This window comes from Carettochelys insculpta, chromosome 1 (assembly GCF_033958435.1).
Source record: "Carettochelys insculpta isolate YL-2023 chromosome 1, ASM3395843v1, whole genome shotgun sequence".
In the NCBI taxonomy this organism is placed as follows: Eukaryota; Metazoa; Chordata; order Testudines; family Carettochelyidae; genus Carettochelys; species Carettochelys insculpta.
Genome location: NC_134137.1, coordinates 220,226,361 through 220,251,562, shown reverse-complemented (window position 1 = coordinate 220,251,562; position 25,202 = coordinate 220,226,361).

Here is a 25,202-nt window from a genome sequence, read left to right as displayed (position 1 = left end):
GGAAAAGAGAAGGCAGAAAGGGCACATGATAACAGTTTTCAAGTACCAAAAAGAGTGTTACAAGGAGGAGACAGAATAATTGTTCTCCTTTACCTCTGATGACAGGACAAGAAACAATGGGCTTAAGTGGCAGCAAGGGAGGTTTAGGTTGGACATTAGGAAATCTTCCTAATGGTCAGGGTGGTTACGTAAGGGAATACATTGCCTAGGGAGGTTGTGGAATCTCCTTCATTGGAGATATTTAAGAGCAGGCTGGATAAATATCTAACGGGGATGATATAGATGGTGCTTGGTCCTGCTGTGAGGACAGGGGACTGGACTTGTTGACCTCTTCTGAGTCTCTTCCAGTTCTCGTGTTCTATGATTCTAACAAGCCCAGCCCTTCTTGCAAAGCAGGCAGTGCATGGGGCTGACTCGATCCCCGTCTCTCGATGCCCACATGGGGCTGTATCCAAGTTACCCTGTCTCCCCTGGTGGAGTATTGGACATGTCCTGCATCTGGTGGATCCAGTGCTCCAATGCATTCACGCAACGTGCCTCAGAGTGGCATCACTTTTTCTTCTCTGCGTCACCGGGCAGCGCACAGCACATAAAGCCATAGCACGACAGACTTGGTACAAACAAAGGGCCTGTTGATACTTCCCCACAGATTGGATTATGAGGGTGTGAACCACAGTGTCCACCACAGTGCTCCGCTGTAACACAGGGCCTTTAAGTGAATGCCAGCAGCGGCCACACTGGGGAGTTACAGCGCCGCACTTCGCAACACGCTGCAATTCAGACCTCCAGACTGTGAGCTGCCGGGCAGAGTAGAGATGCCCCTCCCTAGACGGACTGATGCAGCACTGAAAACCTCACATTCCAGGAGGACTTTCAACACTCCATGCAAATATTTCCTTCCAGGGAGCGTCACACTATTTTCACTGACATTCCCACCTCGACCCAGGCCTGTTGCCGATCAGAAATTTTCCTCACCATAACACAGCATATTAAGGTCCTGCAACGCAAAATATCATTCCCATTTCAGACTGCGCAGCCAGGGACACGTGAACGTGTGGCAGGTGTGTTTGTTACGCATCTAAAAGATTGTAATGGTCCCCGAGCACCGCAAGTCCAAACCATTGTGCTGTCATTGGAAACAGTGCAAAAAAGCAACCCACTTTGTAAGGCAGGCTGCCCGTACATCACCCCTGTGCACAGAGCATGCCTAGTAACACATACCACGTTATTTCTCCAGACCAGTGAAGATATCCTTAGTGTCTATTCACTATAAATGCTCGCTAGTGGCCTTTCCCAAAAGCCTTGTTAAAAATCCTCAGACATTCTTGGTGAGCCAGACTAAGGATATGTGTTCACAATGCAGATGATCAACCTGGTCAGGGTCGATCTTCCAGATTTTGATTTTGCACTTCTCATAGAGACATGCAAAATAAAACTGTCTGGGGCCGGCAGTTGACCCCTGTACTCCTCGTATTACGAGGAATGAGGGGAGTTGATGGGCGAAATTCTCCTGTCACCCTCCCTCTGTGCAGACGGCCAGGTAAGTCGATTGCAGATAAGTCAATTCTAGCTATGCAATTGCCATAGCTAAAATTGTGTATCTGCAATTGACTTACTTGCCTAGTGTAGACCAAGCCTGAGACAATGGGTTCACACCCAACAATCTAAGCAGCATTATCCAGGAGAACTTGTCAAAGAAACACACACTGGCTGAAATACAGGGTATTCAGATTCATGCTCAGGCAACATCCTCAGTGTTGAGTGCCTTATAGATAACACAAAAAACCACACAGTCCTCGTGGTCTGCATGTGAGTGTAATTCTCCCTAAACGGTCTCACCTACACAAATGTAACAAATGACATTGAGCATTTCGCTGTGAGACAGAAGCTGATCCTCTGTCTCTCACTGAGTAGTATGTTACTCCATGTATAATTCTATTGGTTACCTGGGCACTCCTGAAGTCAGTTCCCCCCGCCCCGTGAGTAAAGAATCAGAATCCGATCTACATTTTATTGGTCGGGGATGGCACTTACAGCTCCTCCGCTCTGCCGTGCCAGGTGCTGCACAGACACAGACACAGACCCTGCCCCAAAGAGCTCACAGGCTAAATGTAAGAGACTAGTGGTGAGCTGAACAGACGGGGAAAGCAGGAGGATGGAGTGAGATGATTCTGAGCAGCAACAGGCACAGCACCCCAGCTGCCTGGCTTGGCTACCCACATATTCAGTCTTTGCTTAGCTTCATACACAGAGCGCAGGCACAAACGATCCTCATGCTGCTCTCTAGACACAGGGACAGAAATATATTTTGCTGTCAAAGTGCAGAGGTTTCCATGCAGATGTAGATATTCGTAGGCACCGACGGAGCCTCCCTATGCAACTTCCTGGTTCAGAAACATACTGAGCTCAATTCCCCTCTGGGGGGCCTAGGGAGAACTTGGGAGGGGACAGGGCTGAGAGGGGACTGACTGTGGTTCCCCAGTTCTCAGCTGTCCAGCCCTGGCTTTAGATCTAGGGATGCAGCTCCCGTGTCTGCCAATCACAAGCATTTACACCTGCTGAGGATCAGCTTTGCTGCGCCAAGCCCCCTCGCCTCCTCCCTCCTCCCAAACACACCCTCCCCTCTTCCCTGCCCCCCAACACGCCCCCATGCCCAGGCCCGGATGGTGAAAGGAGCAGCAAGTGGCGGATTTGACGCAGAAGGTGAGGTGGCTTTACGCTGGCCGGAGATCCCACATATACAGAGGATTCAGCAGCTTGAAAAACCCTGCCGTTAGTGGTGTAATTACACACACACACACACACACACACACACACACACACAAGCAATCAATTCGTTTACAGCTAAAGATACCAGAGTGCATAGCCTGCCAACATGACTCCTGAAAGCAAGTGAACAAGCAGTTAAGTTATTCAGTGCCCAGTCACACAGAATCACAGAATCATAGGGCTGGAAGGGACCTCAGGAGGTCATCTAGTCCAGCCCCCTGCTTCAAGCAGGATCAACCCCCACTAAGTCATCCCAGCCAGGACCTTGTCCAGCCAGGACTTAAAAACCTCAAGGGATGGAGAATCCACCACCTCTCTAGGCAACGCATTCCAATGCTTCACCACCCGCCTGGTGAAGTAGCTTTTCCTAATATCTAACCTATACCTCTCCCTCTTCAACTTCTGACCATTACTCCTTGTTCTGCCATCTGACACCACTGAGAACAATTTCTCACCCTCCTCTTTAGAGCTCCCCTTCAGGAAGTTGAAGGCTGCTATTAAATCACCTCTAAGTCTTCTCTTCTGTAAACTAAACAAGCCCAAATCCCTCAGCCTGTCCTCATAGGTCTTGTGCTCCAGACCCTTAATTATTTTTGTTGCCCTTTGCTGAACCTGCTCCAGCAAATCCACATCCTTTTTATACTGGGGGGCCCAAAACTGTACACGATATTCCAGATGTGGCCTCACCAGTGCCGAATAAAGAGGAATAACAACTTCCCTAGATCTGCTCGAAATGCTCCTCCTAATGCACCCCAGTATGCCATTAGCTTTCTTGGCTATAAGGGCACACTGTTTACTCATATCCAGCCTTTCATCCACCATAACCCCTAGGTCCCTTTCCATCGTACTGCTGCTGAGCCAGTCGGTCCCCAGCCTGTAACAATTTTTGGGATTCTTCCGCCCCAGGTGCAGGACTCTACACTTCTCCTTATTGAACCGCATCAGATGTCTTTTGGCCCAGTCCTCCAATTTATCCAGGTCCCTCTGGATTCTCTCTCTACCCTTCAACATATCTACCTCTCCCCCTAGTTTTGTGTCATCTGCAAACTTGCTGAGGGTGCAACCCAGTCCCTCATCCAGGTCATTAATAAAGATGTTGAATAATACCAGCCCCAGAACCGAGCCTTGCAGCACTCCGCTTGAAACAGACCGCCATCCAGATATTGAGCCATTGACCACTACCCGTCAACATTCCTCCTATCAACTCTCCTTCTCCACCTTAGCAAGCTAGCCGTCTTTTTCTTGTTGCCGTCTGGTATGGAGTCTGTAGTTGCTCAGGCTGAAGAACACCATCTGCTCAATCTCCTGCCCGGTTTCTTTCAGCACATCTGGTTTTCCTGGGAGAGCTTCTGCTGTGCACGAGCCCAACTCAGCTGAGCTGAGTTTCACAGGCTGTGGTGTTACGACCCTAGGCTATACAGTGACATATTCCCAGGCAGACGCTTTAAGCTGCTGCTAAGCACATAGCAGTAAATAAAAAAATATTATAAAATCATTGTTGTTGCTATAAAACAAGTACAGAATGCTGAGAAAGTCAGGGTGAAGATTACATGTAAAGAAGCCCCAAACTTGGAAAGTAATGGAAATTACAGGTAAGGTGACACAATCTCCTCCCCCAGCAACACCAAGTCCCCTCTTCCCTTCATAACCCTTTTGCCAAATGGAGTATTTTGGATCAGGTGGGGCACCTGATCATTCCAGGGAAATGCTGAGTTCCCAGCACCGTGAGACTGTAACGGCTATGTGTACGGAGGATGCCACGTGCAGGCTGGATGAGGGACAAGTGTGCTTTTTCTGCATGCAGTGGCCCAAGATTGTCAGACAGGCAGGGCAGGGCAGGGCAGAGGATAGCTGGTCTGGTGGTTTGGCATTGGCCTACGTGGCTGGAGTCAATCTCCCACTCTGCCATGAACTTCCTGTGACTCCTCAGCCAAATCACGTAGCAGCTGAGGAAAAAGGGAGAACAGCACCTCCCTCCCTCATGGGGGTGTTGTGCGAGGTTGCGAAATCCCTCGTGCTCTCCTGCAGAAAAGCCTATATGAGAAAATGGGCATTATTATTCAGAGATAGTGGTTGCTTTGAGACCATGAAAGATTTTGTTCTTCTCTGTAACTAGTCCTCGGGGCCACCTGTGTCTCTGGGCTTTGCTAAGCATTCACCTGAGATATGGCCTGCAAACTGTTTCCCTTATTTTGGATCTTGTTTTAAAATCTTCTTTTAAAGGAAGCCAGTCTTGTGTGGGCGTTTCACTGAGTCTGCTAGTGACACACCAGGGGCATGGATCTGCATTCACATTGCATTCTCCAGTAATACCCAGTCTGGGCCCTGGGAGCTACTGAGCCAAGCCGCAGACCTAATTCAGTGATGAATCTTAGTCATATGTCACCTGAGGCATGTTGCACCTATGCTACAAAGACTGAGTCCAGTCCAGAGAGCTCAGAGTCCTTCAGGCTCTAAGGAGAGTTAAAGAAGGTAAAAGGTGTGTCCAGAACCTAACAGTCTTGGCTCAAGGGTGTAAACAAAGCTTTCCTTTCCCACCAATGGCCACCACAAAAGTCTGTGTTGGGCATCTAGAACGGGAGAAAGCCTACGGACCTGTGGGGAAGACACTGGTGGGAAAGGAGCAGAGGACAATAAGTTCTCTCCCAGTGAAGCTGGGCTCAGCATTCCAAGCATGGAGAGCCAGGTCATTACTTCAAGTGCTTGTCACCCTGCTGGCACACCAAGATCCAGCCCATGAAGGTATTTAGACCCTGGATCCCCTTGAACTCAGTGTGCATTAGATGCCCAGCCATGGGTGTGGGAAGTAGCAGTGGAGGTGGTGCTGCATCACCCCCAGATTTTAGGTGTCCTGGGCCCATCCCTCTGTCACCCGGTGTCCCAGATGCTACACCTGCTGGAAGCTCCACTGCCAGCCCCGTATCCTGCTTGGCCACTGGTCCCATGCCCAGAAGTTCCACTGGGTCCCACCTGGCTGCTGGCCCCACAGGCAGTGTCCATGCCCTGGGTCCTGACCACTGGCCCCTCATGCAGAGTCCTGACTGCCAGCTCCAGCTCTATGGGGTGGTGAGGGACATGGAGAATATTAAAGGAGTGGTGGGGCACAACTCAACACCCTCTCTCCAAAAACTGTCCCAGTGCCACCCCAGATGCCAGGGTGTGATGCACTTTCCCAGGTACTGAAGGCACTGGTAAGTCCTGCAAGGCACATAATACAGTAATCCAGACACTCAAGGTACCAGTGCTGCTCTAGTCACTTGGGCTTAGGTCTCCAAAGGCATTTAAGTGCAGTGGCACTCATGCATTTGACAAAGTGGGTCTTTGCCCACAAAAGCTTATGCTCCAAAATATCTGTTAGTCTGTAAGGTGCCACAGGACTTCTTGTTGTTCCCAGTGCCACTGTTGCCTAAATGCCTTTGAAGACCTAAGCCCACGTGCCTAGGAGCAGTACTGGTGCCTTGAGTGTCTGCATTACTGTATTATGTGCCTTGCAGGACTTACCAGTGCCTTCAATACCCGGGAAAGTGCATTACACCCTGGCATCTCATAGGAGACTCTTGGGCCCTTGGAGAGTCCCAGGAGGCTCACGAGGCCCTCCAGTACCATATGAGCTCTGCTGGAGGCAAACTCAGGCCTGCAGAACTGTGGGGGGCACGTGTGGTTGAGTGCACTGGTTTCTACAGCTAGGCTTGTGGTCTGGCAAACACTGTTTGATGGCCCTAGAACTCCACCTAATTTCCTGAGCATCTTTAGAGCCCTGTTGCCTCTCACAGAGGGCCCCAGTGTCCAATATGCTCCATCTGACATTACTAGTCCAGCACTTAGTCACATTTAAAATCTGATGCCCAGATTCTAACACTTGTTTCTCTGCCCCACTAGCTGGGTCCAAGAAATTTGATTTTTTTTCCTTCCCCACCTTCTCTCCTCAGGCTCAAATCCCAGCCCTGTTTTCTAAGGACAGGGAATGCTTGGTTTCAGTTCTTAACATCCTCTCAGAAATTGTTTGCCCAGCTCACCTCCCATTTGGTGAAAATTCTCCTCTGCCCCCACACTGGATTTGTAGCTGAAAAGATTTTTTGGGGATTGGAAAAGTGGGACTACTTAAGTCAGTCTTTTAGTGGAAACCAAGAGTCAGTCAGCGCTAGGATGAAGTTTCTGCCTCCCCAGAGTTAAAGAGGGGGGTGAGGTGCATCCAACTAGTGGAAGATTTGTGGTGACCTTGGTTATCAAAGACCAAAGAAAGGTTTCCCTGATCATAGAACAAGACAGTACAAGGGTTAATTTTCTGAAACCAATATACAAGAATCCAGAAGGAGCTGCCTGAGCCGATCATAAGTTTCCTGTTTGCGGCACCTTAAACATACTCATGGGGTTTTCACGCCTCTAATTCAGCAGGAGGGGGATATTTCTAGTTCAACGCTACGAGACGCAGCATGAAGTCACACCCACAGTGGTCAGACGTGCTGCAAGCTCACAGGAGCCACAAAGGATCATTTCAGTAGTTTAACTGGGTTGTGCATGGATTGTTTCTTACCCACATGTCACTTTCACTTCACTTCCTTCTTGACCATTTCTTTACACTCTTTTAATACAAGCACCGCTTTCTCCTTCCAGCAGACTCTCTGCCTCAAGCTCTCCTTCCATCACCCTTTTACCTCTCTTAACTTCTCTGCTGTGCAGCTCCACTGCCAGCCACATCTCCCCAGATTTATTTATGCCAGCAGTAATATCAGTTTAGGGTTAGGAGCTCACTAAGCAAGGCCTGGCCAGGTCTGTTCTCTGGTGGGAACTAGCTCAAGGCAGTAAGAAGTAGGGGCAAAGATTCAGAAGCTGAAATCTTCCTTCTCCATCAGAACTGATGCAGATAGTTTGGTGTGAACTGCTAGGCGAATGGAGTTAGACACCTAAGAACTGGAATTGCAGGTGCCAGTACTCTGAGCGCTGAGCTGCCTAAGGCAGCCATCGGAAACACTGAGGAGAAGGGTGGGGCTTAGCTTTAGGCCCCACCCTTAAAGGGAGTTAGCACCCAGCTATGGGGCCAGAGGGAATCCCCAGCTCCATTTGATTCAAAGCAATGAAGTCTCTCTGGAAGGGGTACTTAAGTCAGGCCAGCCCTTTCTAGCAAAAACACCAAGGAGGAGACAACCTCCGCTACTTATACACAGTATCCCAGTGGTGAGGGCTGACCTGCACAGTGAGTTGCAGATGAGGACTGGGAATGCTCTGTGTCACATCTCAGATATTCACCAGAATGCTCCTCCCCGTCCCTCGTTCTGCTACAACAGTGTCATCGCTAAGGAGGCCAGGGCTAAAAGTCAGCTGCAAACGGAATACAAACATTACCTTAAAGCCCAGAAATACAAGCCAAATGCTCTCACTGATGCAGCTGGGCAGGACATTCATGTCAGCAAGTAGAGCCCTGCACAGATGCAAACATTTAGCTCCACAGCCAATCCACATGCACAATAACTAATTTGTATTCAACCTGCGAGACCCTGTATATGTCTATCTATTCACATCCATACCTGCAGCAGCACCCTATCTCACTGCTAGTGCCCCCCCACATTGGCAAAAACTTGGATCTGCATGGGACTCACAAAGATGGTAAAAATACAACTGCCTCCTCAGATGCAGCTACCCATGGCTCTAAACTGGGTATCTGCAGATTTGCAGGGCTCTTTTAATAGGTTTTCAATTATCTTTATAAACTATTGATTTTCATGGCTAGTGCAATGCTCAGCTGGAGCACAGAGACAGCCAATGTGTCTCCCCTGAGTCTCTAGTGAGGGCTGGTTTAAATAAAAGCAACTCAGAAAGGAAACCTGGAAGATCCGGTCACAGGTGAAAAGTATCTGAAATAAGGAGACACTCAGGCTCTGATGCAGGAAAATACCCCTTTGCAGGAGAGCACTTAAGCAATGGAACTTCAGCATATGCTTAAAGCTAACTGTATGGATCATATTTTGCTCTCAGTGCAGCCAGGTGTGAAGCAGGAAGTCAGGCAGAAGTGTGAGCTAGGGGAGGTTCACGCAGAGTTCTACCGTGGAAGAGAGAAAGAGACAGAGAGGCAGGCGGTGAAGCTTTTAGGAGTAATGCCATTTCCTTATTCTAATAAAGCTCCTTGTTCAGTGTTAGAAAAAATAACTGTCATCGCCACATGAAAACTGGTACTTCTGGGGCCAGCCTCAGTCGACTGGGTGACAGCTTTACCATTCCCAGTGGCTCCCAGTGACATACATGTAAGACAGCACCTGGCACACTAGATTCCTGCTCTGTGATTATTGCTCCTAGGCACTATGGTAATACACAACATGCCTCACTGTCATCATCACCCATGCCATGTTTCTCTTAGAGGATCAGATATTTCTTTCAAAAGGGGGACTGCGTTGCCTAAGTGGGAACACCAGGCACCTGGGGCTGTCTCACGGAGCACACACATGAGCAGAGTAAGGAGGTCAGCAGAAAGCCATGTCAGACTCTCACCTGCACCAGGAGCCGCCAGCCATCACTCTCACAGAGCTGCTGAATGCCTCTCGCCTGGAGTAACATTCGCACAGGATCCATCGGGGCGCTGTCTCGCACGCCTACGTTAGGGCCTCACTCGGGATGGTCAAACACGTGAGCAAGGTACAGAGGGGAGCCAACCGCCTGCCTGGTGGGGCTTGTGTGGGGTGGGACGTCCAGCAGGCAGCTGCACTCCAGACACGTTGCCTCTCATCTGCGGCAGGAAGAGTTGCTGCTCCTATGGCCCCTCCAGGGAGCCACCTTGCAACTGTGGCCAGCAAACCAGCTCCCAACCAGTGCCCTGCCTCCCTTCTTGGGCCTTCCCACTCTCCATAGGAAGGGCATTGACCCATCCCACTCATGGTGTCTTACTTTCACCTCTAGCCTCAGTGAGGGGCTCTGCTCCCTTTCATTACTACCCACCACGGTGAAAACTAAGGAGGTGATGGAGCTGAGGCCAAAGTTACAGACTTTTCCAAGGTCAGGGAAAATGGGGGGACTACCTCCAAGCCCTCCTGGAAAACTGTCTCCTTCTTTGCACCTTCTCAGGATCAGGTCGCTGCACTGTACCCTCTGCACTAAAGTGGAAATGAATTGCAGCTCAGTAATCATGGACTCTGCATTCTGCAGCTCACCAGCATAAAGCTGGAATGTACCTCTGAAGGAGCTGTACCCTGTCTAATCTCAATGGCTTTCTTCCACACAGGCCTGAGACCTTCCACCCTGGTGCATGCAGAAACACACAAGCCCAGCCTGGTAAACCTTTGTGATTCCCACCAGGGGCCCCAGGTTCTTTTGTACAGCCTGGGTAGCCTGAGAAGAGGGCAGTGAATAGGCCTAAATTGATGCCGCTGTCAGAACTCTGGGACGTGGAAAAGACAAACAAAGGAATTAAATGTCACCCTTTATAGCTGCAAAATCAGAGCACCCGCTTCACTGCGTCCCATTGTCATGGGGCAGAAAATAGAAATTGCTATTGCAAAGGCACCGGAATGCTAATTACCAGGTGTGAGCATTCAGTAAGCACAATGAGGGACCAACTTTCAGGTACAGGGGCATTAGTTCCAAACCTCAACTTAATGCAGAAAAATGCAAAGCCACAGAAAGTATGTGGGAAACGAGACAGGACTCTATGCGTGGTGTGTCATCTCCTAGCTGTGTTGTTTGCACTCTCCTTTGAGCAACATACTAGGAGACAATCCCTGCCCCAAAGTGCTTCCAGTCTAAAGAGACACACAAAGAGTGGGGGAGGAAACTGAGTCAGGAAAGGGCCAATGGTGCAGCCAGGTAGGTCTCCTGGCTCATTGTGCAGCTCTCCAGCTGCCACGACAATTCAATGTCACTTTTACTGGGAGTCACATGCAATGACCCTATGCCACTGGGGGTGGATTTCCAATGGGGGCCTGGGGGCAGGAAGGAGAAGGAGGAAGCTGCCTGGAAAACTGCGAAGCTTGGGGGAGCGATAGGAAACGGAAAGAGGGACACTGCAGAGACATGGCAGAAGATGGGCAGCTGAATCCAGCAGGCTAGAAAGGGGGATCCTGACTGTTCCTACTGCCATTCCCAGGGCTGAGCCTCAGCAGCTGTTGCCCAACGCTCAGGGTCCTGTGCTCCCCGCAGCCTTGGTTGCTGGTGTCTCTGTGCCCACACCCAGCTGCCAGGGTCCTCTCACCCAGCCCATCTCAACAGCTGGTGCATGGGATCCTGCCCTGACCCCAGGCCAGGCATCTGTGCTGAGACCCACAGTGGCTGGAGGCAGGGGGAGGACAGCTGTTCCCACCTGCTCCCAGGACTCAGTCCATTCTCACACACCATGGCAACCATTCCAGCCCCTCCTCTGGGGTCTCCTCTCCCCTCCATAAGCTGTTGCGAGGGTGGAAACCACTAGGGGAAGCAGACACATGCATTTGCCTCCCCCCTACCACCGCCACATAGTTCAATGGTATGGGCTCTAGCCTCCCTCCGTTCCACTGCACCTGCCCCACCTGTAGGGAGAATGTTACATCCCCAAATCCCCCCATCATTAAAAGATTGAATAAAATTCCATGACAGGCATGCCTTTTCCCAAGAGCTCCAGAGCTGAGTCTGATACTGAGCCACCCCCTGGTCTTGGGGTAGCTCACTGATCCTTTCACCTCACCTACAGGTGGCTGGAAGAGAAACAGCTCCTTGCCTTTCAAATATTCTGAAGCCAAAGGCATAATAGGAAGCCTAGTGGCAGGGTAAAATTGCTGGGCAACTATTCCTTTAACTCACAGCACAGCCGCTGTACCTTGTCAATAAATGCTTGGACCCTATTGCGCAGGATGGGGGAGTTAGTTACCGTCCAAGCTTGTCTTTGAGTGCCTTATTCCCAGAGGTGCGTGTTTATTTGTGTTTCATTCATGAGGCACAAAATGGTTATTTCTCTTGGGGCAACAGAACTGAGGGGCAGCAAGCTCCCATACTGTGTTTGTTAATGGTGGGAATGGTTTTAGGGGGCAGGTTGGGGAAGCTGCCAGCCCTTGCTGATGGACCTCTTTGTCAAGTCCCGGGCAAAGCAACTTAGCCAAGCGCAAAGGGGTTGTTGCCTGTGTGCTTCTTCCTGGCATGTCAGGAAGGCATGCAAAGTGATTCTGGTTGGCTGGATTTGAATGCGTGACCAGGACACTCACCCCAGGGTACAGGCTCCCAGGGCCACTGTACTGCTGTGCCCATCAACTCGTTTTCCTTTTGTTTTGCTCCACATTCAGGTGGACTGGCCATTTTTGTGCTATTGATTGCCTGGCTATTGGTTTGGTTTAGGATGGGGTTTTTTTTTCTTCCACCGACTTGAAGCATGCGGGAGGGACCAGGAAACATAATTTTTTTTCTCCCTAGCCAGCAAAACAGTTAGGGCAGCTCCAGCCAGTGACAGTGTGGTAAGAGGCTCCCATCACCCATTAACCAGCCTTGGTGCCTTCCAGCCCCTCTGCGCTGGTCTAGATCATGGCAGCTACAACTGGTCCACAAAGGAAATGTGAAGATGTACCGTAAGCTGAGGATTTTTGGTCCAATCAGCCAGAACTTCTCCCAAGGGCTCTTAGGGAATCTATGCTACAGAAGCAGCAGCTCCAACCATCTTGAGGGAGGGGTGGCACATGTGTGGAGGATGAGACTCGCTTTGCAGCTTTTAGTGCCACCACCGGTACTAACTAGCATGCATTGGCTCACTCCTCGCTCACACACCAGCAGTTCCTGGTGCAAGGTGGTGGAGCTCCTTAAGTCCTTGCTCCCTCTTCCTGGGCAGAATCAGCCACCATCTCATCCTACATATGTGTAAGAAACACTGGCATCAAATCCTGTCATTGCATCATTCTGTCACCCTGTTGCAGGTGCTGGGACACTGTTCATGTGGTACTGGGTATTGCTTCCAATAACTGCAGTGTAGCTTGCCACGCACAGTGGTTACCACTAAAAACCAGCATTTGCACACAGCTACCAGGCAGTGCAGGTTCTCCTCAGACTAGGGTAGGGGATACCTGTAGTAACCATGTGGGAACAGTTGGCTAGTGCTGCATTTTTAAAGTCTTACTTTATTTGTGCATGGCTTCTTTACACATGATGTGAAGCAAAATGTGGTCTGGAAACCAAACTACGCAGTGCGGCAGCTCCTCACATCTGAATAACTTGGCCTTTTTTTTAAAAATGTCATTTAAAATGAAAACAGGCAAAATGCAATATATCAGATAAACACACACACGCTTGCGCACACAAACCCCCTTTGTTCCAAAGTCACTCCAAAGAATGTGTTATGAATATTCCAATATTCCATTGCTGGCAATTTCAAGAACATCCGATATGGCTGGAGAGCAACATTAATAAAACTAAATGAAAAAGCCAGTCCTGGCTTGATTATAAAGGGGCTTCTGTAGTAATCTCAGGCACCCCCAGCAGGCAGAAAGGCTGCATCTCTGCATCTGTAGCTCATTAGCAAAATGATTACCTGGAAAGGAGGAAATCGAGGTTACACCAATCTGGGCCATCAGACAGCAGCAAGCCTGGGTGTGGTCACATACTGCGCATGTCTGACCTGCTGAGATGCTGCCACACTTGCGAAGGAGCAGGGTGATGAATGGGGCTGCAGCTTCAGGGAAGATTTCTAACAAAACCAAAAAGAACGCTTGAAAATGGATTCTGCAGTTTAGGCCCTGATCCCAAAAGATGCTATTTGGCCTGCACTCTGAAGGGGCAAGGTATTCCACAGCAGCAAGCCCTTGGAGATACACATCTCATAGAACTGCAAAGGACCTCTGGAGTCCTCCCTTTTTTTTTTTTAAATCTATTTGCCCTAGCCCCCTAAATGACCCCCTCAAGGATTGAACACACAACCCTAGGTTTTAAACTGTAACATGCTTTTCTGGAATGTCATCTTACTAAGCAGCAATGAAGGGTCCTGTGGCACCTTATAGACTAGCAGAAAAGTTTTGAGCATGAGCTTGCCACAGGACCCTTCCTTGCTGTTACAGATCCAGACTAACACGGCTACCCTTCCTATACCTTACTAAGCAATGAGCCTTAGCAACCAAGGTCCCTTAATTGGACAGAACAGTTGCAAAATTCACATCTGGTTTTCCAAAATTCCCCAAAGCATTGCAGTGGGGAGGGTCACATTCAAGATGCTCATTTGGCAAATGAGGGAGCTGAAACAAAGTTCAGATCTGAACATGGGTTCTGGGAGGAAAGATTCTGGACCTGCTCAGGGGTGTGCTGTGATTGTGCATCAGCCTTATTTGGCTGGTACATTTTTGTGCTTTTTCACAATGCAAATTTAGTATTGGTGAAAGGGGCTAGACTAACAGACATGGAAATGGAAGGCTCCAGGGCAAGGCAAGAGCAGGGTTTCCCTCAGGCTGTCTCCCTGCTGAGGCACAGACAGGCTGTTACTTGCCCTGGGTGCCTGGTTTCAGCGCATTTAACTGGGATGACAAAGGTTCAGAAGGGACATTCCAAAGCACAGGTGTTCTTATGCCCGAATGCTTTGCCGTGATAGGCTGCTTCAGGTGGACGAGAGTGACAGATGGGTGGGTGAGAGTTTTTCAAGGGTGCTCGGTGTCACAGCCAAAAATAACAGCTGTCACAGCTTTTGAAAAAAAGGCCCACTGTCGCCGAGTTTCCTGGCTGCCTCTTGTACCTCTGTTCAGCAGGGCACCACTGAGCCATGATGGTCTGTACCCAGCCTTAGGCTTAACACGCTATTCAGCTGAACAGAGGAAAAGCTTACCACACACATGGGAACCATTTGTTCTCAGCACAGGAAGAGTACTAAAGATAACTGCGTACACCACAGATGCGTTTTACTCCTGTGATAGTAAATGACACAGCTGGTTGTTTGCTTGGAAACTGCCCTTCCCCGCTGGGTGGAGAATCTCCAGGAGAAGGAAAGGAAGCTGTAGCCTGAGGAAACAAGCTCATGAAAGTCTTACCCTGCTGCAAGCAGAAGGGTAGAGGGCTGCCGCATGCAGGCAGTAGAACACCATGGTGGGGTTTGAAGGCAATTCCCACCACCACTCTCTGCTAGTGGACTGCTCCAGGGGCTAGATTAGGGACTGTGGGATTGATCATTGAGATCACAGCGTAACTGTGCCTAAAGGTACTGAGCTTGAGGCCACCTTAGAAAGGGTGGTGTTTCCCCAAAGTATGGGAGCGCGGGAACTCACAGAGGGCCTGTGGCTGTGTAGCCTAGTGCTTGGAGTGCCCGCAGCACTCATTTTCGAACTTGAGGCACGCACTGTAGCAGACATCTAGTGGGGACTGGTGTACTAAGCACCCACAAGGACACCCTGCAGTAGGACTGGTTACATCCTTACTGTTATCTTGTCCCCCAATGAGCCTTTTCCCATTTGTCCACCTGTACAATGTGTCATCTTCCTATACCATGAGTTTGTGAAGGCAGGACTTTTTTTTTATTTTACTTACTGTACAGCACAGAGCACAATGGGCCTCTAACCCACTTGCAGCTGCACGTAAGCTCTGTCATAACAATAACAAATAATCTGCACAGCCAGAAGTCCTAATGTCATAATTTTTTTCCACTCTGAAAGCTTGAATTCGGAAGGATGCAATAAAATATGTGGGAGGACCTTAAATCCACCGCCTCTGTGGGGTGTCCATGTCACATCTTTCTGCAGGTATAGCTAGTTACTGCCCACAAGATAAGCAGGGTCAGGCTTAGCCAGGAATTCAATGGCAGACCTGGGAGGAAATCTCTTTGTGCTTCAGGAAGTGGTGCTGTGGATTCAGTGGGTGGGACGCTTATCTCTGAGTTGGTACCAAACCAGAGCCTTGGAGTGGTGTGGCATCTAGCACCTCCTGCAGAGAGAAAATTAGATATGAATTTACCATGTCATTTGGTAGCCAAAAATGCTAGTGCACCATTGCCCTGCAAACACAAAGGAGTCATGGGACACAGATGCATAAAGTTCTGGTGTGACTGCAACTGAAATACTGCTTTCCACTGCGAACACCCCAGGACCAGAGAAGTCTGGATAAGCTGGCAGGGGCTCAACACAGAGCAGCAAAAAAACAATACAAAACAAAACAAAATGAAAAAATCTATAGTGGGCAGATTCTTAGAGCCCCTGAGCACCGGGGAATCTTGACCGCAAGTGAACAGGGACTCAGTGTTGTGTCTCTCCAAGAAAAAGACAGTCCCGTAAGCACTAGGGCCTTTCAAAAATAAATCTAAATTAAATGGAGAAATAAATATCGAAGATTCATTGAAATTCAATATTGAATAGTCAGTTGCTGGGACATGGCTTGGTGTATATCTATTGAAGTCCATGGTGAAGCTCTAATTCACTTCACTATGGCCGGCTCAAGGACCTCACGTGTATCCCCTGCACAGCAGGATTGACCCCTGCTGATGTTTTCTAGTGGTTGGTTCAGTCAATTATCATTTCTACTATTAATAGGTGATGGTTGCAACCAGGACTGGGCCCTCTTTGCACAAGGCATGATACAAGCACACAGGTAGGTACAGTCCTTATTAGCACAAAGCCCACATTCCAGCCTGAGCCCCATTGTCTACACTGCTATTTTTATTCCTGGAGCTCAGGCCCTTGCACACCAATTCAGCTGACCCAGGCTCTGAGGCTGGGTGCTGAGGGTGGCGGGGAGGGTTACCACCATATCTTAAGAGCTTCTCATGCATGGAGTTCAGTCCCAAGCAATGAGACTTCCACTGCTTCCCTTGGCAAGCTATGGCACAGATTAATACAGCATCCATCAGAAAATATGTTTTTATTGGAAGATGTTTAGTGATTATTAATGACACTACTGGGCTCCTTTCCTCCTGAATCCCACAATGTTAGTCTAGTGCACAATGGACTGGAATCCACATGCCAACAACCAATTAGAATTGACCGTGGCAGCGCGGTGCCAGAGCTTCGTGGGACCCAGAGGGCCGATGCCCCTCTGATGGCTAGAGGCGGTCCCTGCAGCTATGGTGTAAGACCCTGGCTGTGGGGTGGAAGGGATGGTTGAGGTGTTCACATTGTTTTGTCTTTTATCTTAAATCTTTTATCTTAAATCAGTTCTGGTGCTGGGAAGTGGCAAGTGCAGCCAGGAAGGGCTGAATCATCTCTCTTAACGTAGGAACCTTCGGAGCCCTATTTGTTTCCATCAGTAGTGCATTGTGCTAATGAACACAGCCCTTGAATGAGCCCTGAGTGTTTACTGGAACAGAGGGATGGCTCGAAGCACAGAATGCCAACTCTACCTGGATTTAAAACATCCCAAACTCTGGGACCATTCATTGCTGGGGAGGGTGGTTTGAGATTCAGTTCTAAATCTAGGCTCAGCTTCCAACTGCCACTTAGACCCTGATGGGTTGTTTCAGACCCATCTCACAGCTCTCCCAGTGCCAAGCTTTCATCTGTGTTAGCCGGGGGGGAGGGGGGGGGAATTGGAGCGGGGTTAGGAGTGCTGTAGCTCCTGCCTCTGAACTGTGAATCGGGGTCTACTCAGCGTAGCCCCAGACAGAGTTCTTAACTGCAACTCGGTTCACACAGAGAAGAAACAAAGGGTGGGCTAACAGGGGAGTTTTGTGAGGGAGTTTTGAGGTAGAGTTTGCAGGGGTGGGGGTGTAGAGGCACTTCTTTAAACTAAACCCAAAACCTCCTGATTTAAAAAACAAATACCAAGAAAGGATAAACTGTAGGAGTAAAAGGAGAATGCAGGCAGAGAAGCCCAACAATAGAGAGGAGGCCATCCAATTGATTGAACTGAATGTAGTATGTCTGATTATCTGCCCTATAAGCAGGTGGGGCATGTGTAAATCCCAGGGAAGGAGCTCCTGGCCCCCAGAGACCATGTACGACTCTGGAGACCAGGATGGCTGAACTGAAAGAACTAAGGGAAGCAAAGAGGTACATGGGGAGAATTTGCAGAACACAGTAGTACAGTCTCACCTCTAGTCAGACAGCCTCTGTGCTGCTGAGGAAGGTGAAAGTCTTGAGGAAGAGGAACATCCAAATGGAGCAGAGGAAATTATCCCTTAGCTGGGACCCTACTTCCAGATGATGTGTTTTTCATTGACAAAAGCTTATGCCCCAAAGGCTACGTCTACACTAGGACACTACATCAAAGTAGCCTGTTTCAAAGTAACAACATCGAAATAGGCTCCTTCGACGCATATCATCCACCCATCCTCCGGGACTGGTGCCGTTGACGTTCAATGTTGAAGTAGCGATGGGGAAGATTGAAAGGAGCCGCCCCGGAAGGAAACGTGGAGCGTCCACACGCACAAGTGCTCCCTGTCGAAATAAGGGGCCAGGAAAGCCTGCGGACGGGGTCACAGGCTGGACTAGCCCCTCCAGGGCCACAGCAAACTGCTCCTTTAAAGGGCCCCTCCCAGACACACCCGGCCTGCACAGCACGAGGTCTCCAGAGCACTAGCCACACTCTCGCAGGCCGACACACAGCAGCTATGGACCTCCAGCAGCGGCAGCAGCAACAGCACCTGGAAGCCTTCCAGGTAGTCACCCAAGGAGCAAGCGCCCTGCTAGGTCCGGCACAGGAGGCTGCCCAGCAGATCCCGGCGAGGGGGCCCCTCCCAGGGGGCAGATGAGGACGCCCCTGACCACCGGCCTCCCCTCTTCCTCCCCCGCTGGGTGCTCTGCCGCCTCTGGAGCTACCCCACCAGCTCAGTGGTGGGAGCAGCTGGTCATGGGGGAGTGGGACGATGACACATGGCTGTGGAACTTCCGCATGCGCCAGCAGAACTTCCTGGAGCTCTGCCAGTGGCTCACCCCCATACTGAGGCACCAGGATGCCCGGATGCAGAGCGCCCTCCCCATCGAGCGGAGGGTCGCAATAGCCAGCTGGAAGCTGGTCACTCCAGACAGCTGCCGCTCCATGGAACACCAGTTTGGAGTGGGAAAGGCCATGGTCAGGGCCGTCGTCATGGAGGTAAGGAGGCCCAGGCACGCACCCACTGGGGGTCAGGGGGGCCGGGGAGGGGGCTGGGTGTGGGGCTGGGGAGGGAGGGGCTGAGCATGGGTGTGTCTGGGGAGGTGCCTTGGAGGGGCTCCTGGAGGGAGGGGCCTGGAGCACCCTGCACACCTTCACAGTCACTCGTGTCCCCTCCCCACGGGTGATCCATGTGCTCAATGACATGAGGATGGCTCGGCCATCGGCCACTCAATCAGGGGAGGGTGTAGAGGGGCTCAACCCCCAGTGGGTACAGGTCACGGTCCCCGCCTTGTCTGCATTCCCTGCGTGGCTGGCTGGGGGCCGGGAGGACCAGCAGGTACGGTCGGGATGCCTCCACCGGCCGGTCTTCAGACCCAGTGGGCTCCAGTCCTGGTGGGCTGGCAGGAGGTGAGGCAGGTGGAGCGGCAGGCGGAGCGGCAGGCGAGGCAGGTGGGGCGGTGGGGGGCATCCAGTGGAGTGGCAAGGAGGGCAGCATGGGGGGCAGCAGGGGTGCAGGAGCTGGGCGACAGCCTCCTGGAGTGACCCAGCTGTGTCCCAGAATACGCCCATGAATTCCCAGCACCAGGTGGACTCCTCCCTGTCGAAGCAGAGCCTCTCCTCAGCCACCTCTGCCTGCCGCCGGAGAGCCACCAGGAGCTGGGGGGGCAATGGGGGCCATCCCATGGGTCTGGCGGTGGCGTGCCCGTCCTGCTGGCTTTGGAGGTGTCCCCAGGCGCTGGTGGTGCCTGGCCTTCAGCAGGCTCTCGGGGACCACGGTGAGTGCCTGGCTGCCTGGGGCCTTGGATGGTGCAGCTGTGGGGAGGGAGAGAGGGAGGGGAAGGCTGTTGATACTGTGCCCTGGCCCGTGGCCCATTTCCCCCATCTCCCCATGGGTGCTGGGTCTCCCTCCCCATCGGTGGGTAGGTGTCCCTGTTGGATGTCCCCATTGCATGGTTCCCCTGCCCCTGGGGTTAGGGCACAGTGCTGTCCATGGGTGTGGGTGCTGACGGGCGCTGATGGCCATGCCGCCATTCTGGTTCGTGCTGTGGCTGGGTCCACTGGGGGTGTGTGGGGCTCCCAGTAGTGTCTGGTGCCCCTACCCCATGGCCCGGGGGTGTGTGCCCTGTGGGATACGTACCTGACCATTCACTGCCATGGTCAGGGGAACTGCGGTGGGCTGGTCCTCCGAGAGGGGAGGTCAATGAGGAGGCCCCACTCCTTGCTGCTGGACTCCTCCTCCACTGTTCCAAGGGATGGCTCCTTGAGTGGGCTCTGGGATGCAGGGCTGGCATCCGGGCCGGACTCTGGTTCCGAGGCCTGCTGGGACTCTTCAGCTGTGGTGTCCAATGTGGCCTGGGGGGAGGAGGTGTCCCGGGGGCCCAAGATGGCCCTGAGCTCCCTGTAATAGGGGCAAGTGGCGGGGGTGGCCCCAGACTGGCTGGCCGAATCCCAGGCCCGGGAGTAACCCTGCTGCAACTCCTTCACCTTGCTCCGGACATGATCCGGAGGAGTGTGGGCAGGGTGACCCCAGTGGGCCAGGCCCTCAGCCAGTCAGGAAAATGCTTCTGCATTCCGCCACTTGCTCCCCATCACGTGGAGCACCTCCTCCTCACCCCAGAGCCCCAGCAGGTCTCGGAGCTCGGCCTCCGACCAGGAGGGGTCCCGCCACTTTTTGGCCCCCGTTTGGCTGCTGGAGGTCCCTGGAACCCCTCAGGAGGGGAGCCCTGGGGGCGAACAGGGGTCTGGCTGGATGCCATGGCGCTGGTTGGAGGGGTCAGGGCCTCTGGAGGATGTGCAGGGCTGACACATGCGTGTGCTTCTGCCTGCACGCTCTCAGCTTCCTGCCACAGGAAATCCGGGTCCGTGGTGCTTTAAAGGCTGCTGCGTGCAGTGATCATAGAGCCCCATAGGGGCTGGACAGCACATCTCAACCCCTCAGCTGATTGCCGCCATGGGGGACCCTGCTATTTCAAAGTAGCGGGACACAGATCATCTACACATGCTCTACTTCGACGTTGAATGTTGAAGTAGGGCGCTATTCCCATCTTCGGATAGGAATAGCGATTTCAACATCTCGCCACCTAAAGTTGATTTCTACGTGGAAATAGTACGTAGCGCGTGTAGATACGACGCGTGCTATTTCGACATTGTGCCAGCTACTTCGAAGTAGCCGGCTAGTGTACACATATCCAATAAGTGCATTAGTCTTTAAGATGCCACAGGACTCCTTGTTTTCACAAGAATCAGGCATCATTGAATGGAAATATGAAGCAGCGTCTATAAAATAAACAAAAGAAAATATTTCTTCATAGTCAACCCAGAGCTCTTTTCCGGAGAATGCTGTGAAGGCCAAGATCATAACAGTGTTCAAAAATGAACTAGATAAGTTAATGGAGTATAGCTGACCGGCTCTTAGCTGGGGTGGCGGAGATCCAACACCGTACTCTGCATGTCCCTCACGTCTCTTTGCCAGAAGCTGGGAATGGGTGACAGGAAACATCACTCAATGATAATCTGTTGTGTTCATTGCCTCTGAAGCACCCGGCATTTCCTATTGTCAGAAATCAGGATAGTGGGCTAGATGGACCTTTGGTCTGACCTCATGTAGCCCTTCTGATGTTCTTACATAGAACCCAAATGTATCCGTCCCGCCCGTAACCCACCCAACTCCCCTCCCAGAGTTGAGCTAGAACCCAAGAGTTCTGGGAGGGCCTCTCTCACTCCACAGAGTTAGTTCCGAAGTGAGAATGTCTATTAAAACTGTAAAACTAACAATCTCACCTCAGTGACTTGCAGCAAGATGCCAGAACATTATTATTAGAGCTGAGCAGGTCTACTATTTCCATAGGAATTAAGTACATGATTGCTCTCAGCTAAATGCTAAATTATCTTCCAGAAAACTAGAGTTTTCAAGTGCCTAAATTGTTGAAGTCCCCCCCGCCCCAGCATCAAAATCTGAAATGATGCTTGTAGGTGTCATCTTCAGGTAGGAGAATAATAGCTTCTTTGGGCCTATTCTGCTGTGTTTCCTGAGGAGACCAATGAGTCTGGAGCTCTGTAGTGTAACGGTCAGCTGCAGACCACGTCCACTACCCAAGATGTTTTGCCTATCCTTCCGTGTGCTGCAGACCTGGCCAGCTCAGTGGAACGTCACCTCCACGAGGAGCAGTGGTGGCTGAGTCTGCTATTCCACCAGCTGCCAAACTGCCAGCTGACTGAGGGCACCACACACATCCTGAACCGAACAGCTTGCAGTAGCAGTCCCTCTTCACACCCCTCTCATGCTATTGGTCCACCACAAAAGTGCTTGGTTCTCTGAAAATCTGATAAGAACAACCAGATGCAAATTCACGTCTGCCCTGAGCTGGCATGCAGCATTCAGTTACGTCGTCTGTGTCTCTGGACACAGACAAGAAGGGAAGAAAGGGCTTGATCTTTCACTCCCTAACCAGGACAGGCTAGCAGACCAGAGCGCTCACTCCCTGGGATGCCGAGGAGAGAGACAACGCCTTGCGTCACTGAGCAAGAACTGCTCCCATGGGCCTTGAAGGCGGTCATCCTCAGACCTGCCAGCTGGGGGAAGGGAGGGCACAGGCTCTGGAGTTTCAAAGGGGGGGCCCAGAGCTCTGGCCACCGCTGCTGCTACTTTAGCAGTCGTGGCAGCATAAGCTTCAGGCCCCTTTGAAAGGCCACGCAGTGTTGCTGTGCCACTCTGCGCAGCTCTGAAGGGATGCGGGGGAGGCAACACCCTGATCCAAGTGGCACAAAGGGCTGACTGCCCTTGGCCGCACCACTTCTTCTCTCGGCCACGCCCCTTCCAGGGGTGCAGAGACGGGTCCCCCTCCCCCCTTGCCCTGGGGCCTGTGGTGGCCGTCAGTCCCACTGGTCATCATTGTTGTCAATCTTATGCCACCAGCTTTCCAGGATGTCAAATAATCAAATCCAGGGATAGTGGAAGGGTGCTAATGTTTAGCTAGGTGCATTAGGAGGGAGTCAGGATAAAAGTACCCCAGGTATTAAGTAAAATGAAATACTGTTATTCTGAGGTAAGGCTGAAGTGATTGATTGTCATTTGTGAAGCACCCCAAGAGCCATTTGGATGAGGAAGGAGCTAACGATGATCACGCTTGCAAATGACAAAGAGGTGAAATACGGTGAGGACTTAGTAATCGCTCCATTGGTTTGTAGTTATAAAAAAAAAATCCAGGAAGCACAATATTATAATCCATCAAGTTGACATTAAATGGCACGAGCTTCAAAGGAGAACATGCATTTCCCAGTTCCCAGGTGGGTGCTCTGGATGCTAAAAAAAGAGGGCTCAAATGCATGAAAATGAGACTTCATGGTCACTGCAAAAGACAAACAATTATTAGTGCATATCTGCTGACTTGCAGCACAGTACCTGGATAGGCCCTTTTTGAGCTCAATGCCTAGAAACACCCAGTAAAGAATGAGGGCCCTCTGTGGTAGCCGCTGTACCCACACAAGGTCAGAGACACTACTGTGTCCAAAGCCTTCATGTTAAGCGAATAAAACATGAGAAAGGCAGCATGGTCTCTATTGTAAAGACTGAGGACAGAGGCACAAATAGAGCTACTTACCCAAGTTCACACGGGATGTCTGTGACAGAGCCAGAAAGCAAACCTGGGTCTGCCAAGTCCTCATCTGGTGCTTGAACAACTCAAGCCTCCTCATAGGCAGTCCCAACAACTGAGCAAGAGATCAGATGGCACCCCGCTCCACCGAATGAACAAGGAGCTACATTCCTACCCCTAGGGGTGAACACTTTCCATTGGTGGTTCTCAGCCAGAGGTCTGGGCCTCCGGAGTGATCACAAGCTGGTTTCAGGGGGGTCCACCAAGTAGAACCAGAAGCCAAAGTTCCATCACATGGGGTGATGTCTGGGGCCCTGAGTCCCACCACCTGGGGCTAAAGCCAAAGCCCTTGACGAATGCAGCTTTGCAGGGACCCCTGCACCATGGGGCCTCACACACCTGCACTGCTTGCTACCCCTACGGCCAGCCTTGGCCAGTGGCTGATTAACATAAGGGCAAAAACAAGGAGAAGTCCCGTGGCGCCCTATAGACCAACAGATGTTTTGGAGCATAAGCTTTCGTGGGCAAAGACCCACTTCGTCAGATGCATGTAGTGGAGATTCCAGCACTCTGAGGGCAAAAGGAGCAGTTGCCCCTAGTCCCCCAGCAGTGAGGGGGCCCCAAGGCTCCCTAATTCCATTTTGTTTGAACAATTCACTTTAATGGAGCAAAAGAAATGTGTTGTGTCATTCTTCTTTTATAATTAGTTTAAGTGTAATTTTATGACATATCATGAGTAATAACAAGCATGAATAGATTTTAAAGGACAAATAATGATATTGCATTAATGTTTTAATATACTGGGGGTGTCCCTTGTGATTGTGTTGTCCTAGGGCTCCACCTGGTCTTAATCTGGCCCTGGCTTTGGCGTGCAGTAAACCAGTTGTAGCACAGGTGGGCTGAAGAGTTCTTACAGCATGCGGGGGTAAGCGTTAGAAAAAGGGTGAGAACACCTGCTTTAGGTCAAGATGGAGTGAGCCAGAAACTTGGCAGTTCTGTTGCCCATATTGTACCTGTTCTGGGGTGAAGAGGACATCAGCCTCCAGGGCTGTTAATGTGGTGCTCACAGATTTCAGGGTCAGAAAGGACCATTGCGATCATTTAGTCTGACCTCCTGCATGTTGCAGGTCACAGAACCTCACCCCCACTCATGTGATAGACCCTGAACCTCTTGCTGAGTTACTGAAATCATGGTTGAAAGACTTCAAATGCCAGAGAATCCACCATTTACATTAGTTTAAACTGGCAAGTGACCTGGGCCCCCCGTTGCAGAGGAAGGTTAACCGCCACCCCTCTACGCCCCCAAGGTCTCTGCCAATATGATCTGAGGAAAAATTCCTTCCCCAAACCCAAATCCCTTTAATTAGCTCTAAAACTTGCCCCAAATAACCAAAAATTATGCTGAACGGGGTGAAAAGTGGGAGGCTACTTTGTGGAAGTGCATTTGTTAAATATGTATCAGAGAGGTGGCCGTGTTAGTCTGTAGCTTCAAGAACAACAAGAAGTCCTGTGGCACCTTATAGACTAACAGATATTTTGGAGCATAAGCTTTCATGGGCAAAGACCTGCTTCATCAGATGCATGAGTGGGGGGGGGGTGGTTTCAGAGGGGTATTTAAAGAGTGGGGTCCCGGTAAGAGGGAGGGCCAGAGCTGACAAGGTCTATTCAGCAAGGTGGAAATGGCCCAGTAACAACAGTATTTATCAAATGAGGAAAAAACAAGTCCGATCAGACAGGGGGATGTGAGCCTTTGTCAGAGTCAAATATATAGATCACTCTGCCCTGTTTAAATGTGCGTGCCCAATACAGATTACATGCGAAGGTCTCACAGCACGGATACGCTCTTCCAGGAACAAGGTGAGGGTGACACAGCCATAGCACAGAGATGCCAGCTCAGGGTTA